General features: G+C 35.8%; 1 protein-coding gene across 5 annotated transcripts in view; it reads left to right on the top strand.

The window, feature by feature from the left end:
- HIVEP1 (HIVEP zinc finger 1) overlaps nt 1-14,083 on the top strand; it is a 130,151-nt gene that overhangs the window by 77,935 nt on the left and 38,133 nt on the right. The gene's annotated exons all lie outside the window — the stretch shown is intronic.

The raw sequence follows: 14,083 nt of genomic DNA, 5'->3' as shown, positions 1-14,083 counted from the left end.
GTAACTAATTTATCTTCAGAAGCATTTAGCATACTGGTAGGCTCTTAAAACAAACCTTGCTTATTGGTAGATTTTAAAAGATATCTTTGCTGTTTTCTAACATTTTAAGGAAAGATTAATCTGTGTAGTACAGTATAATGACAGAGAAACTGACTTTGTTCATTATACACCAATAGAATAAAGCAGTGAACTAAATTATGGTAGCCCATTTCTTTTATTTTTTCTCTCTGTTTATGAATGAAAATCAGATGGCTTGAATTTTATTTGTTTTGGTTTTGACCAATTTGGGGATAAATATAGAAAGCAGCATTCATCAATTCTCTATCATGCCCTTGTTTTCTTCCTTGTGGTGCTATATGCTTGGTTTTAATATCCATTGTGCTTGACACTTTCTAAAATCATTGCGTGAGATTTAAATAAAATAAATAGTGATGAATATGCGTAAAGTGAACTGGGAAGAAATAAATTTATCAGTTAATTAGGAGAGCTTTTATGAGGTGATTCATGTATAAACTTTGATTTTAATACTTTGTTTTAAATTTTTATCACACAATATTTGACCCCTAAAATAATCCATGTAAGTATATGTAATATGTATTATTACATATATATGCAATGTCATGTATTATTGTGTATGTATTTTATATATGTGTGTAACATTATGTATTATCACATATTTAATACATAGTACTTATAGTAGTATATGTAACATATATTGTTATAACATCATGGCAATAGCATGGTCATCTTTGATTCTAAAAGCCAATTTAAGAACTGGCACATTGCTAATATGTACTGTTGTATCACCCTACATACTAGTCTTCATTTCGTCCCAGTATCTGCTTGGTAGAAAGTCTTAACTCTGTGTCATCATCTGCATTTTCTCTTTGGAAAAATGTCTATTAACTTCTTTTGCCGCATTTTAAAATTAGGTTGTTTGGGGTTTTTTATTTGGTGTTGAGTTACATGAGCTCATACATAGCTCATACGATGTTGGGTTCTATGAGCTGTTTATATATGTTGGTTAATCCCTCATAGGTCACATCATTTGCATATATTTTCTCCCACTCAATAGGTTGTCTTTTCATTTTGCTGATGGTTTATTTTGCTGTGCAAAAGCTTTCAAGTTTAATTGGGTCCCATTTGCTTATTTTTACTTTTATTTCCTTTACTTTAGGAGATGGAGCCAAAAAAAAAAATGCTGCTGTGATTTATGGAAAAACACATTTTGCTTGTTTTCCTCTAGGAGTTTTGTAGTATCCAGTCCTACATTTAGGTCTTTAATCCAGTTTGAGTTTATTTTTGTGTATAGTATTAGGAAATGTTTTAATTTCACTCTTTTACATGTAGCTGTCAAGTTTTCTCAGCACCACTTATTGAAGAAACTTCTTTCCCCAGTGTATATTCTTGCCTCCTTTGTCAGAGATTAATTGTCAATGTATTTAATAAAATGACTCCAGCTTTCTTTTTTGCTCTTCTTTCAGGTATTTTTCTTATAATTTATCCACTTTCTTAGCATTTAAGCTTATTGGCAAAAAGTCACTCATGGTATTCTTTCTCTCGCTGCTGCGGGATCTGTAGTTGTGTCTCAGTTTTCTCACTGTTCATTTATGCCTTTTCTCCCTACGTTGAGTAGTCTTGCCAAAGGTCTGTCTGTTCCATTCCCCTTTTACTGTAGCTTCTGAGTTTCTTGATATTGTCTTGTATGATACTTCCATTTCATTACATTTTACTCTGCGTTATCTTTTCTTCTTCTTTGGGCTTATTCTGTTATCCAGTTTCTTAAGTTGGTAACTGAGCTTATTTTTAAGTCTTTATTCTTCTCTACTAAAATCACTTGAAGCTATTAATTTCCTTATAAACTTTGCTTTAGCTGTATTAAACATAGTTTCATATTTGCTACTTCAATTAATTTTTGTGCTGTTTTCTTCTTTGACTCCCTCGATAGAATTTTTTTCCCTCAGGGATGATTGGGGATTTTGTTTATTTTTTTGTTAGTGATTTCTGACTTAATTGCACTGTTATATTAATTGCCTTTTGAAATCAGTTTGTATTTCTAAAATAATTTGCTCTCTGTTTCTGAATACAGTGTAATCAAAAGTTTCAGGGAATGGTGTATAAAAATGTTCCTAGTTTTATATTAGAAATTTAAGAATTCTGCATTTTACAGAAAAATTCATCATTTTACAAAGATGGGAAAGCTGAAGTTGAAAGCTGTTAAATAACTGTATCCCAGGGACTGCAACATAGGATGAGGAATTTTCAGATTTGTGTTATGCTACTGTTATTCTGCGTTGTAACTGGATGAGAGCTGTGTTCTAGTGGTAATTGAATTGATAATAGTTGTTCAGTTACTCAGTTTTGTCCAACTCTTTGCGACCGCCATGGACTGCAGCATGCCAGGCTTCCCTGTCCTTTACCATCTCCCAGAGCTTGCTCAAACTAATGTCCGTTGAGCTGGTGATGCCATCCAACAATCTCATCCTCTGTTGTCCCTTTCTCCTGCTTTCTATCTTTCCCAGAATCAGGGTCTTTTCTAATGCATTGGCCCTTCATATCATGTGGCCAAAGTTTTGGAGCTTCAGTTTCAGCATCAGTCCTTCCAGTGAATATTCAGGGTTGATTTCCATTAGGATTGACTGGCTTGATCTCCTTGCAGTCTAAGGGACTTACAAGAGTCTTCTGCAACACCATAGTTCAAAAGCATCAATTCTTTGGCACTCAGCCTTCTTTATGGTCCACCTGTCACATCCATGGATGACTACTAGAAACACTATAGCTTTGACTATATGGACTTTTGTAGGCAAAGTAATTTCTCTGCTTTTTAATACACTGTCTAGGTTTGTCATAGCTTTTTTTTCTAAGGAGCAAGCAACTCTGTGCTATTCTACTGTTATTCTGCATTGTAACTGGATGAGAGCTGTGTTTTAGTGATAGTTGAATCTATAGTAGTTACTCCTGTTCTAAAGTAATCCTTTGAGTGAAGAGATCCCCTTTTCAAAAAAAAATATTGTAATGATTCAGGAAAAAGTAGGAGTCCAATAATAGATATAGAAAAGGGTGGAGATTCTAGGTCAGTTTGCATTGAGATTTTTCATATTATTATGTCTCAAACAGCAAAATCCTAAAATCACCACCATAATATCTATAGTTTCCTTTTAGCAGCTATCATTCTGAAATTATATACTCTAGTCACCAGAAAGTTTTTTATTTAAGAAAAAAATTCAGTTTATCATCTGTTTCACCATGTATATGAGAATAATTAGTCCTAAGCATGTAAGTCATTTATGGCTTAAGAAATACAATAAGCAACTTATCCTGCTGAAATAACCCTATGATATTCAGACTTACTCCAAAGAGTCACTTGACAAGTAAGATTTCTGTTAACATAGGCATAATGTACTGCCTGGAATTACCCTCTTGTTATCTGGGGAAGCTTGAGGGAAGTTAGGTTCCTGTGTAAAACTAGATGAATAATTCAGAAGTGAACTGTCTAGTGAGCAGAAACCTAGATTGTGAACTCTGATTAGTGGGTAAATATGAAAGCTAGCATTTGCTCACCTACTTTCCTAAATTTTTGGAAATTCTTTATAACATGAATAAGTTTTCAAGGACTGAAAAATAACTCCCCCCTTTTTTTTTTCTTTTTTAAATACTGAATGTGATATTGGAAAAAAAAGAAATGAAGGTTGATTTGAAATAGTATTTTATGTTAATAAGGTTATACCTTTATGCCAGTGACATTCTCTTCATTAAGAATTTTGCTAAGTATACTTAAGGAAATATGAGAGCATGTTCCCATAATTGAGGGTGATGAAGTCCTTCCTAAGTTAAGACTAAACTTTAGGTGGCATAATGGAAAAGTTGGACTGATTTTTCTTAAATTGAAATGAATAATGTTAATGCAAGATAAGATTAAAATGTTTTAAAACAGTCTTGGAGAAAATTTGTGCAGTAAAACAAAACTTGGTTGGGTTGCTTACAGTGTTATGAATTTGGAAAGGTATTAGCACTTTACAGAATGAAAGCTCACACTGATACAGCCAGTGGGAAGACTAGTGTGATATGTTAGTGAGATGTCTGAACTAGAAAATTTTTTTAAAGGAATGCAGTTTAATTATTTCAGTATTATAGTAATGCTAGCTAGTTTATAAATTAATAACCAGGAAATAATGTAATTAAATGAGCATTAATGGGTGTTTATTTTTAATTGAAATGTTTATAAATTCTACTTTCTTAATATTAAATGCTCAAAAAAAGTTATCATATTTTTCTTTCATTCTTTTCTTCAGTAATTTTTTTTATTAATGCATCAGCCATTCTTTTTTCGCTCTAGAAAGTGGAAAGAAAAGAAAAAGTCTGTACCTTAAAGGAACCTATGCGCTTTAATCCAGCTCTTGTGCAAATTATCATAAAATCTGAATTGGTGGAATCAAAATTCATGAGGTTTTCTGTAGACTGGCAGCAGTGCCTAACAAATTTCCCTTGGGAAAACAGCTACAGCTGTTCTATTTTTTAGAAAAGAAATTCATCTCTCTTTTCTTTTAATATTATCTTACTTGGAATTTCAGATTTAAATATGCAGGTCTCCTGAAGTGTTCTTTTAGTGTCATAGACAATGCTAATGGCTCAGATTGCCAGAAAATTAGTATTATTTTAATTATTTGTGCCACGTATATGAGTTTAAAGTGTCATGTGTCAATCCTGCCAATATCTTGAGATTTAAAAATACTAGCTCCCAAGAGATCATTGCTTCACAACTAGACTATGCCAGTTTTATAAATATGGGTTCATGTCACTGTTTCCTCCTCTTGTGATTCCCTCTCTCTTCTGTGTTGGTAGTACCGTCCTCTGGAGAAGGAAATGGCAACCCACTCCAGTATTCTGCCGTCCATTGGGTCGCACAGAGTCGGACGTGACTGAGGCAACTTAGCATGCATGCAAACAAACCATCTTTTAGTAAAATAAGTAAATATTCTGTTCATGGTGTTGAAATGCAACTAAAACTTTACTTCTTGCAAATTTTGAGAGGCAAAACTCTCAATATATTTCTTAATAGTATTATTGATTACTCCTATTGAGTAATCATTTATTAAATTAGAAGCTAAAATAGCTAACAAGATGTTACTTTTATAGGATTTATTGAAAGGTTTGCATTCTTTCACACTTTTATAGCCTTTCCATTAACTTCAAAATGTTATGGATTGTAAGGTACACAGTGATCTCATGTACCATTTAGGAAGGGAAAAATTGACTGGCAGATAAGGGAGGACAGGGTGCTTTTCTAAGTGATTGGAAGATGCACCAGGATTTCAGGGAGATTAAAATGTTCAAAACACATTTGTTTAAGATTCTGTGAAGTGTGTGTTTATGTCCACTGCTTTGTTTTTTGACAAGAGAGGTATATAAAACAGCTTAGATTATGAGATGTGGATGTGAGCTGCCTTGAAGACAATATCCCTGAGGATGATGGAAAACAAAGGAATGGGTCTTATTCTGTTGGTTCACTTGGGGATTCATGGAAGAAAGATAAGGGGCGGGGGGAACGCAGATTATGTTTAATTTACCATCTTCGCTTTTGGGATAATTGACTTCATGCATATGCCTCTTCAGTATTACTTTTTTATGCGAGTCGTGTTGTAGGGTGATTTAAAAGGATAATGCGCGCTGCTGTTGGTTGATTTATTTAAACTTTCCCCTAGCCTTGCTTCTGTGACCTACGTGTGGGGCAAAAGAAAGAAAAGAAAAAGAGAGAAGCAGTCTCAGACGTTTGTTGCCCACATGGGGACTTGTTCTTTTTCTCATTTACTCAGATGAGAGAAGGCAGTACCTGCGTCACATGGAAGTGAAGGATACAATTCTGGGGAAGAAAGAACAGAAAATAAATGCAAGGGGGAGGCAGAACCAATTGGAAATAGGCAAACAACTGTGAGGAATTCTAGAAAATAAATTTTAAAAAATTGAAAGCAAACAACAGAGGACCATTTCACTGAAATAGAGCATTCTTTTACTCCTGTTTCACTATCCAGATGTGTTTTGTTGGGCTGTGCTATATGTAAGAAGAATATCAATTTTTAAGGATGATGATTTAGAATTCTGCACCAACCACCAAGCTTGGGATACTGTAGTAGCTATTTCATTCAAGAAGAGATTTGGAAAAATAAAATGAGACTCTGTGGGTGAGTGAGAAAAGGCAGGAAGAGACTGAAGAAAATTTAAATGAGAGCAAATGTATATAGTAACGTATGCGCCTAGTTGGATGTTTAGTGAGTGAGGACATGGTTTGACAGATGATGGTGTTGGAAGTGCAGCCCTGCACCAGAATGGGGAGGCCGCTATGCGGGTTCATTTCTGGAAGCCCGCCACATAACAGCAAGTGACCCACTCAGTAACCGGTAACAAAACCCCTCCATGGCTACCTGTGTCTCTTCAGTGCGAAGACAGCGCCCTAAGAGCCGATGAGATCTCAGCCCGTTAAGCTCCTTGCCTCACCCCTGCCGCACGTGGGGATGAGTGCTCCGGTTCCATTTTGCCCAGCATCATATGCTGGCACCTCCTGCGGTTCCTGGTGCATACAGTAGGCATTGGGCAAATATTTATTTGGCTGTTCTGAGCACCCAGACTGGCCTGTAATATTAAATCTGTTTTGTGTTTTGTGACTTAATTGGTAGTGTTTCCTTATATTTAATATGGAAAGTTACTATATGAAAGTTGAGTGTTTGTGAGCATGTGTATGTCTTCAGCTAGATGTACCTGGTCAGGTTTGTGCCTTCCTGGGTCGATTGTATTTATAACCTCCTACATTCTGTATGTTATACAAGTATCCAAATATTTTAAGGCAGAGTATAACCTTCTCTCATAAGTTTAAATAATTTTTACTGTTGCTGTATCCTTCCCTTTCTCATTTCTGAGAACATTTATTATTGATTATACTGATTTCTTATTTAATTAAAATTTTCAAACAGAATTGTTACTTATTCTGCTTTAAAATTTTTCAATTTGATATATCTGATTTTACTTTTTATTTCTACAATCAAAATTATTTCTCTGAAATTATATTGACTGCTTAAAATTTTTCCTTTCATATATAAAAAAGTTCCACAGTATTTGCCTTTGTATAATTACTGACATAAATATTTTGAGTACTTATTTCATCTCTACCTGCTAGATTTTGATCTATATTTTAAATTATTGCTAAATAAGCAGGTATTTGTTAGGGTCTTAATTTGCTAACTTCCTGCTTTGGGGTTGAATTACACATTAGTTGTATGTGAATAATATGTGTAGGTGATGAATTTAAAAATATGGAATTCCAGGTGATGGGTAGAGATTTGCCAGCTCTGTTACTCTAATCCCATCATATTTTAATGTTTTTAAACTTTATGAATTTTTTTATTTTATCCAAGATTTTGTAATATATAAAATTTAGTATGTTTATTCTATTACATTTTTCCTTTTCTGTTAAAATCTATATTCTTTTTCTATTTCCTGCCTTTTTGCTGTGTATAGCCTGTTAATGGTGAATTCAGATTCCCTTCCTCACCCTATAATTATTTTCCTATTTCTCTTGAACAGTTTTTTAAAAATGTATTCCATTACCTATTTGTTATACGATAAAAGTTAATGTTGTATCCTGCATTGTTTAAACCCTTAACTAAATGATTCTTGGTCTTGCTTGGAGCAACCGACTTCAGACTCCACTTATATCCCACCCCTGCTTTTCTCTTCAGGGCTGAGGTTCTGTTCAGAATTGCTGCTCTGTTCTGATTGTTTGCAGTGTGTGTCCCCCATTAGGAATGTTGTCAAGGCCTCTGAACCCATCTTTTGTTGGGAAACTGAGCTTATTCCTCACTGAGACCACACGCACCACTCTGCTCTCCTCTCAGCGTGTCTTTCATGAGGCGTGGTGGTGCCGCAGAGGCTGCAGCTGGGTTAGATCCTGGCTCCAAGCTTCCGCACTCTACATTATAGCATCTGTACTTCTTTGGAGTGTGTCCACTTACCCTGCTTTTGACTTACATGCTATTATTATCATGTATTTGAGTCCACAGATATTCTTTACTATTTGTATACAGCTGCTACTCATCTTTCTTTTTACCTGTATTAATCAACTTGGGACTTACTTTTTGTCTTACACCTCTAGCTTCCAGTGAGGGATAATTTTATTTTACCTGAAGAATCATCATTTTTCATTAATGCAGGTCTGTTGTGACAAATCATTTCAAATTTCATTTATTAGAAAATGTCTATTTCTTTTTCATTCTTGAAAAAATACTTTTAATCCAAGTACAGAAGCATAAAATTCGAGTTTGGCAGCTTATTTCCTTGAATACATTGTAACTGTGGAGATGTCTACTTGTGAGTCTAATTATTGTTCGTTTGAAGGCAGCCCTTTTGGGCCTTGTCCCTGACTTTTGTAGTTTCACAGTGATGTGTATAGGTGTGATTTCTGTGTATTTATCCTGCTTGTGGTTTATAACGTTCTAGAATCTGTAGATTCATGTGTTTCATTAGTTTGTGGAAACTTTTGGACCTTATTTTCTCAAATTTATTACTTCTATCCAATTATTTTGAAATATGACACATTTTCATATACTAAATGCATTTATAGTCCTACAGATTTCTCAAGTTTAACCATTAATCTGATTTTGAGAAAATACTATTTAGAATATTATTCTCCTAAGTAAAGAATAGAGTCATGTCATATTTTTTAAAAAAGCAAGTTTTAAACATTGTTTGAAATTGTATAAAGTTTATAAATTTTAAAAGAATTGATATCTTCAAAATATTGCTTATCTTCAGCAACATGTGTGTTTCTTCATTTTGTGAGCACCTTCATATCAGAAAACTTTTAAATTTTCTGTAGGCTTTGAATATTTTGTGCTAAATGTATTTCTAGGCATTTTTCTATTTTTATTGCTTTTATACATAGAATATTTTTTCATTATATTTTCTAACTGTTTTTGGTATGAGCAAAAGATATATGTATGTTTTGGGTAGATAGCTGACCTACTGAAACTCTTATTAGATGTAGTAGAGTTTCATTTATTTCTCCTAGGTACCCTAGGAAACCACTGTTAACTTCTAATAATGCTGTTTTCTTCCTTACCATCATTTGTATCTCATTTTAAAAAATTCTGTTATTGTATTGGCTAGATCTGGAGAAATTATTGAAAATCATAGTGATGATTACAAGAATCTTTTTGTTGACCCCGCCTTTAGAGATCTCTCTAGTGTTTGATTTGAGTGTTGCCTCTCATTGGCATGGTAAATATTCCTTATCATGTTTTCCTAGTGCTGTGAAGGTTTGTTTGGATTTTTCTAATTCCCCTATGACTTCCTCTTTAACCCCTAGGCTATTTAGAAATACGTTATTCAATTTCCAAATATTTGGGGGTTTTCCAGATGTCTCTCTGCTATTTATTTCTCATTTAATTTTGCTGTGGTCAGAGAACATACACACCCCATTTCTGAGCAGCAGACTGTTTTTAAGTTTAAACAGTCACATGTGCCCAGTGGCTGCCTGTGTTCGTTTTCCATTGCTGTCTCATAAATTACTGTAAACTTATCAGTTCAAGAAATACTTAATCCTGTAGTTCTGTAGGTTGGAAGCCCCTCATGACCTCACAGGGCTTCAGTCAAGGTGTCAGCAGAGCCCCGTTTCCTTCTGGAATCTCTAGGGGAGAATCTGTGTCCTTGCCCACTCAGGTTATTGACAGAATGAAATCCCAGTGACCCCCACACCTAGCAGCTTCATGTCTCATCCTGTTTATCTGAACATGATACCACTGTTGCTCACATTTTCTCCTTAGAAGTCTCTAAACCCTGGCTTCCTGGGTCCTCCTGTCACATATTTTGTCTTTTTTTTTTAGCATTTGCTGTCGTTATTTTTGTCATCATTACCATTCTTGTTGTTTCTAGCCCACCCTTAAATGCAGGGATCACCCAAACTTCTGATGGCAGACCTCTCTACTGTGTATCCTCTCTGGCTTCTCATTTCTGTACTTTTATGAAAACAGCACTCACTGCATACTCCCAGATCTGTGCCTCTAGCCCGTACTCTCTATAGGGAGAGAAAAGAATATGTGCATGTCTATTTAATATATCATCATTTTCATACTGCTGTGTAATCTTTGTAATTACTTGAAATGGATGTCTAATGTTATGTTAAGTGGCTCTGCCATTATTAGCCTTACCATTTCCATGCTGAACATGTCTCGTCCTGGGTCTGCAGCTATAATTTATAATTCTACATGTGGATATTGAGCTTGAGATTTGGTGGGATGGAAAGTGAGTTGATTTCCACCCCAGCCACACCTCCCTCCCCCAAAACAAGCTTAGTCTTGGCCCTTCCAGAGGGACAGGGAGCCTCAGCACAACCTTGGGCATGCCTTTCTCAGGCTTTCTTGCTTTGAATCAGCTCAGAAGTTCACTGTCACTGCCTGAGTTCAGGGTAGCGTTTTAACTCTTGCCTGAACCACTGAAAGGCCTTCTAAATCGTGCCCCCTCCCTCTGATCTCTTGACTGTCTGACACCAGTGTGACCTCAGTTGTTAGAAAACAAGTGGTCCACATGTCCCCCAAACCAGGAGAGATCTGAAGTTGTTCACACTTATGTACTTTTTAGTCAATCAGAAAAAGAGACTCGCCTTCAATCAAGGCAGGGTTTTGAACACACTGTTAGGTTGTAGTTCACCATACCTGGCACTATCCAACCGTGAGAATATCCTTTGTCATACTTTAGCTCCTATTTCCTTAACTTTATTCCTTAAACAAGGAGAATGGTAAAGGAGATCCAACAATATCTTAGAAGCGTGAGCACAGCTCAGAAAAACATTGTTGGGATCATATTCTTCATTGAACTCTACCCACTGTGATTCCCCATAATTTCAAGTAATAGATAAGCAGAGAGAGTTTGAAAAGGACTAAAAGTTCAGCCTTAAAGAAATTATTATCTCAGAAACAGAAGCATTTTTTAAGCTTCTTTAAACTTAGTAAGATAATAAATTTATTTAAAGCCACAGTGGGCTTCTTTCCTGGGGGCTCAGATAGTAAAGAATCCGCCTGCAATGCAGGAGACTGGGGTTCAATCCCTGGGTCAGGAAGATCCCCTGGAGCAGGAAATACCACTCCAGTAGTCTTGCCTGGGAAATCCCATGGACAGAGGAGCCTGGCAGGCTACAGTCCACGGGGTCGCAGAGAGTTGGAGCAACTGAGCGATTAGCGTGCATGTATGTGCGTGCATGCGCACACACACACAGTCACACATAACATGAGGGAATAAAATGAGATGACATGGAAAATATGGAACTTAGGGAACAAAACAATGTCAGTCAAAAACTAATAAAAGTGATACAACAAGGAACTTAATGGCCTAAAAATCAAATTATTGATGTAAAGGGAAAAGCTTTAGATAATTCTAGAAAAAGCAAAGGAGAGAAACAAAAAGATGGAAGCAATTTAAATCATCATAAGGGTGGTCCTGCACAAAGATAATTGATGTCAGTAATGTAAAAGAGCCCACCCCAAAGAAAAAAACTTGGCCAGAAAATATATTTGAATAAATAATAAAAGAAAACTTTTCTGAAATAAACTAAATGTATCTCCTTTTAGAGGTTCATTGTGTTCCAGGAAAAAAAAAATTAGAAAGTTGTACAGTGGTCACTTCGGAGCTGACTACTAGTTTTGTTATTAGACTTTGAAAAGAAACGTTCTTGCAGACACTCAGGCAGAAAAAAGGCAAGTCACCTCAAGAAGGAGAAACTACTTGTTACGCTGTCAGCGGCTTCTCTTGATAAGCTTCACCGCCAGAAAGCAAAGGACTGTACACGCTTTTGAAGGAAAGAAATGGTGTATTAGTACCAGGTATTAAAATTCAGAGAACAAAGAGTAAACGACTATGCAAATAGAGTGTAAATGTTCTAAACATTCAACAGAGAGAGATGAGTGGGTCTTCATCTAAAATTGAAACATGGTTCATAAAATCTGTCTAAAATGTGTTTTTTTCACATTTAGAAGAATGATCTCTATAAAGAAATAGGACTCTTAAGTCATTCCTTCCCCTTCATCTCAACTTCATTTTCTTTAAATGCAAAATAGAATTGTCTTTTTTGTTTTTCATATACATAGAATGTCCCCTTTAAAACTTCCTATGGTATTTCTTGGTAATTTGCCTGTGAGTTGAATTTGTGCTTTTTTTTTTTTCCTTTGGAGTGTAAGCCATCATTTAACTCTTTTTTATTTTTTGGACAAACAGCTTTACCTAAAAATAAAATCTTAATCCAGAAAGAATGCAAAATATAAAATAAACATGTTCACCCCAGTCAAGGCTCAGGTCACATTGGGTTGTGGATGGGCTTGGCATGGGCAGGTTTTTCCAATCTCTTCTGCTTTTGCTCTGACAGTCGTCTGGGTTGGCAACTGCCGCTCCTCCAAGTGGCTGCTCTGCTGTTTTTGCATCTATTTTAACAGCCCAATGGCTCTCACTCTTGTTTCAGTCCACCTCCAGATTCTTGGGAAGTGAGTGGGGAAACTTCTCACCCAAGATGCTGGTCATCATTTTTCATTTCGCCCTCTCACTTGTGTAGTTAATGAGAGGCACCAAATACACCCCTGACTTTACTGCATTCGTCCTGAAGAGGGAAAGCCAGTGAAGAAATACCATTTTATGACTGACTGGGTTGAAGAATCAAAAAGATGTGCTCAACGTCATTTTGTAGAGGTATCAACAATACTGCTTCCCTGGTGGTTCAGATGGTAAAGCGTCTGCCTGCAATGCGGGAGACATGGGTTCGATCCCTGGGTTGGGAAGATCCCCTGGAGAAAGAAATGGCAGCCCACTCCGGTACTCTTGCCTGAAAAATTCCATAGACGGAGGAGCCTGGAAGACTACAGTCCTCGGGGTTGCAAAGAGTGGGACACGACTGAGAGACTTTGCTTCTATCAACAATACTGATACCTTCTTTTTTTTTTTTTTTTTCTAGTTTTCTTTAGCTCAAGTATTTTCATCATGAGACCTTCTCTCCTTTTATTTGCCTCTCTGATTGTAGTGGTTAAATGTATTTTTAGTGGATTAGTATGTTTTTTTTTTCATTAAATTAAAACATGAGTGCACATAAACTGATGTCACAAGATGACTAGAAATTTTTATTTTATGTAAATTCTTCAGTTAATGCAAAGTAGTTATTTTGGTGTAGCCATTTGGGTCTAATATGAATTTCAAATAGGTGCATTGTAACAGCTATTTGAAAATAATGAGAAATTACAGTATTTGACTTCCTTATAAGTAAGTAATATAAGCTTGAATAATTTTTGTTGATGTGCCCAAGGATCCAACAAAATCGAAAGAAACTAAATTATGGCAAGCAATTATTGCTCAAAAATACAATAGTTGACAGTGATTATGGGTGGTTGATGCCATTTGAATGGTGGTTTATTTCAACACGGGGGAAATAGAGGTGGTTTCGTCTCTTCTCTCCTATGATAAGCTCTGTCTAGCTACCTACTCAGCTATCATTAACAGCAGAGAAATGTAGCCATTGAATATTTTGTTCAATTAAAGTGGTGATTTTTTTTTTTTTTACTAAAGGCCATTACCTCATTCTGACTTCAAAATTTTGTTGTTGAAGAGTCACTAATAAGTGTATTATTTTACTTTCCTATTTTTGTTTATGGATATAATTGCTATATTTGTAATTCATCACAGTTCTACTAGTGAATATCCCATGATCATTATATGGAATCGAATGGGGCGGGGGGTGGGTGGGTGGGGGGGGGTCTCTTACATTGCAGGCATATTCTTTACCAGCTGAGCTACCAGGGAAGCGCATAAGGATATCAGTATTGCCTATTTTGGAGCAATGCTATTATTTTAGAAACATGCTGAGAAGTTTGCTTTAAAAGATACTAAATGTGAAAAGACAAATACCCAGCATGAAAAAGTTGAATTTTCTTTTTTGTGGGCCACCTCTCTCAGACTGTCATTGTAGGGTCCTCAGCTGCAAGGGTGAAGGTGGAGGATAACTTTGTTTTGAAACAACACCCAGGAAATTGGTAAGATGAAGGTCAAGAGAGGAACACAGCGT

This window comes from Muntiacus reevesi, chromosome 20 (genome assembly GCF_963930625.1).
Source record: "Muntiacus reevesi chromosome 20, mMunRee1.1, whole genome shotgun sequence".
NCBI classification, from domain to species: domain Eukaryota; kingdom Metazoa; phylum Chordata; class Mammalia; order Artiodactyla; family Cervidae; genus Muntiacus; species Muntiacus reevesi.
This window is presented reverse-complemented; position numbering and strand designations above follow the sequence as displayed.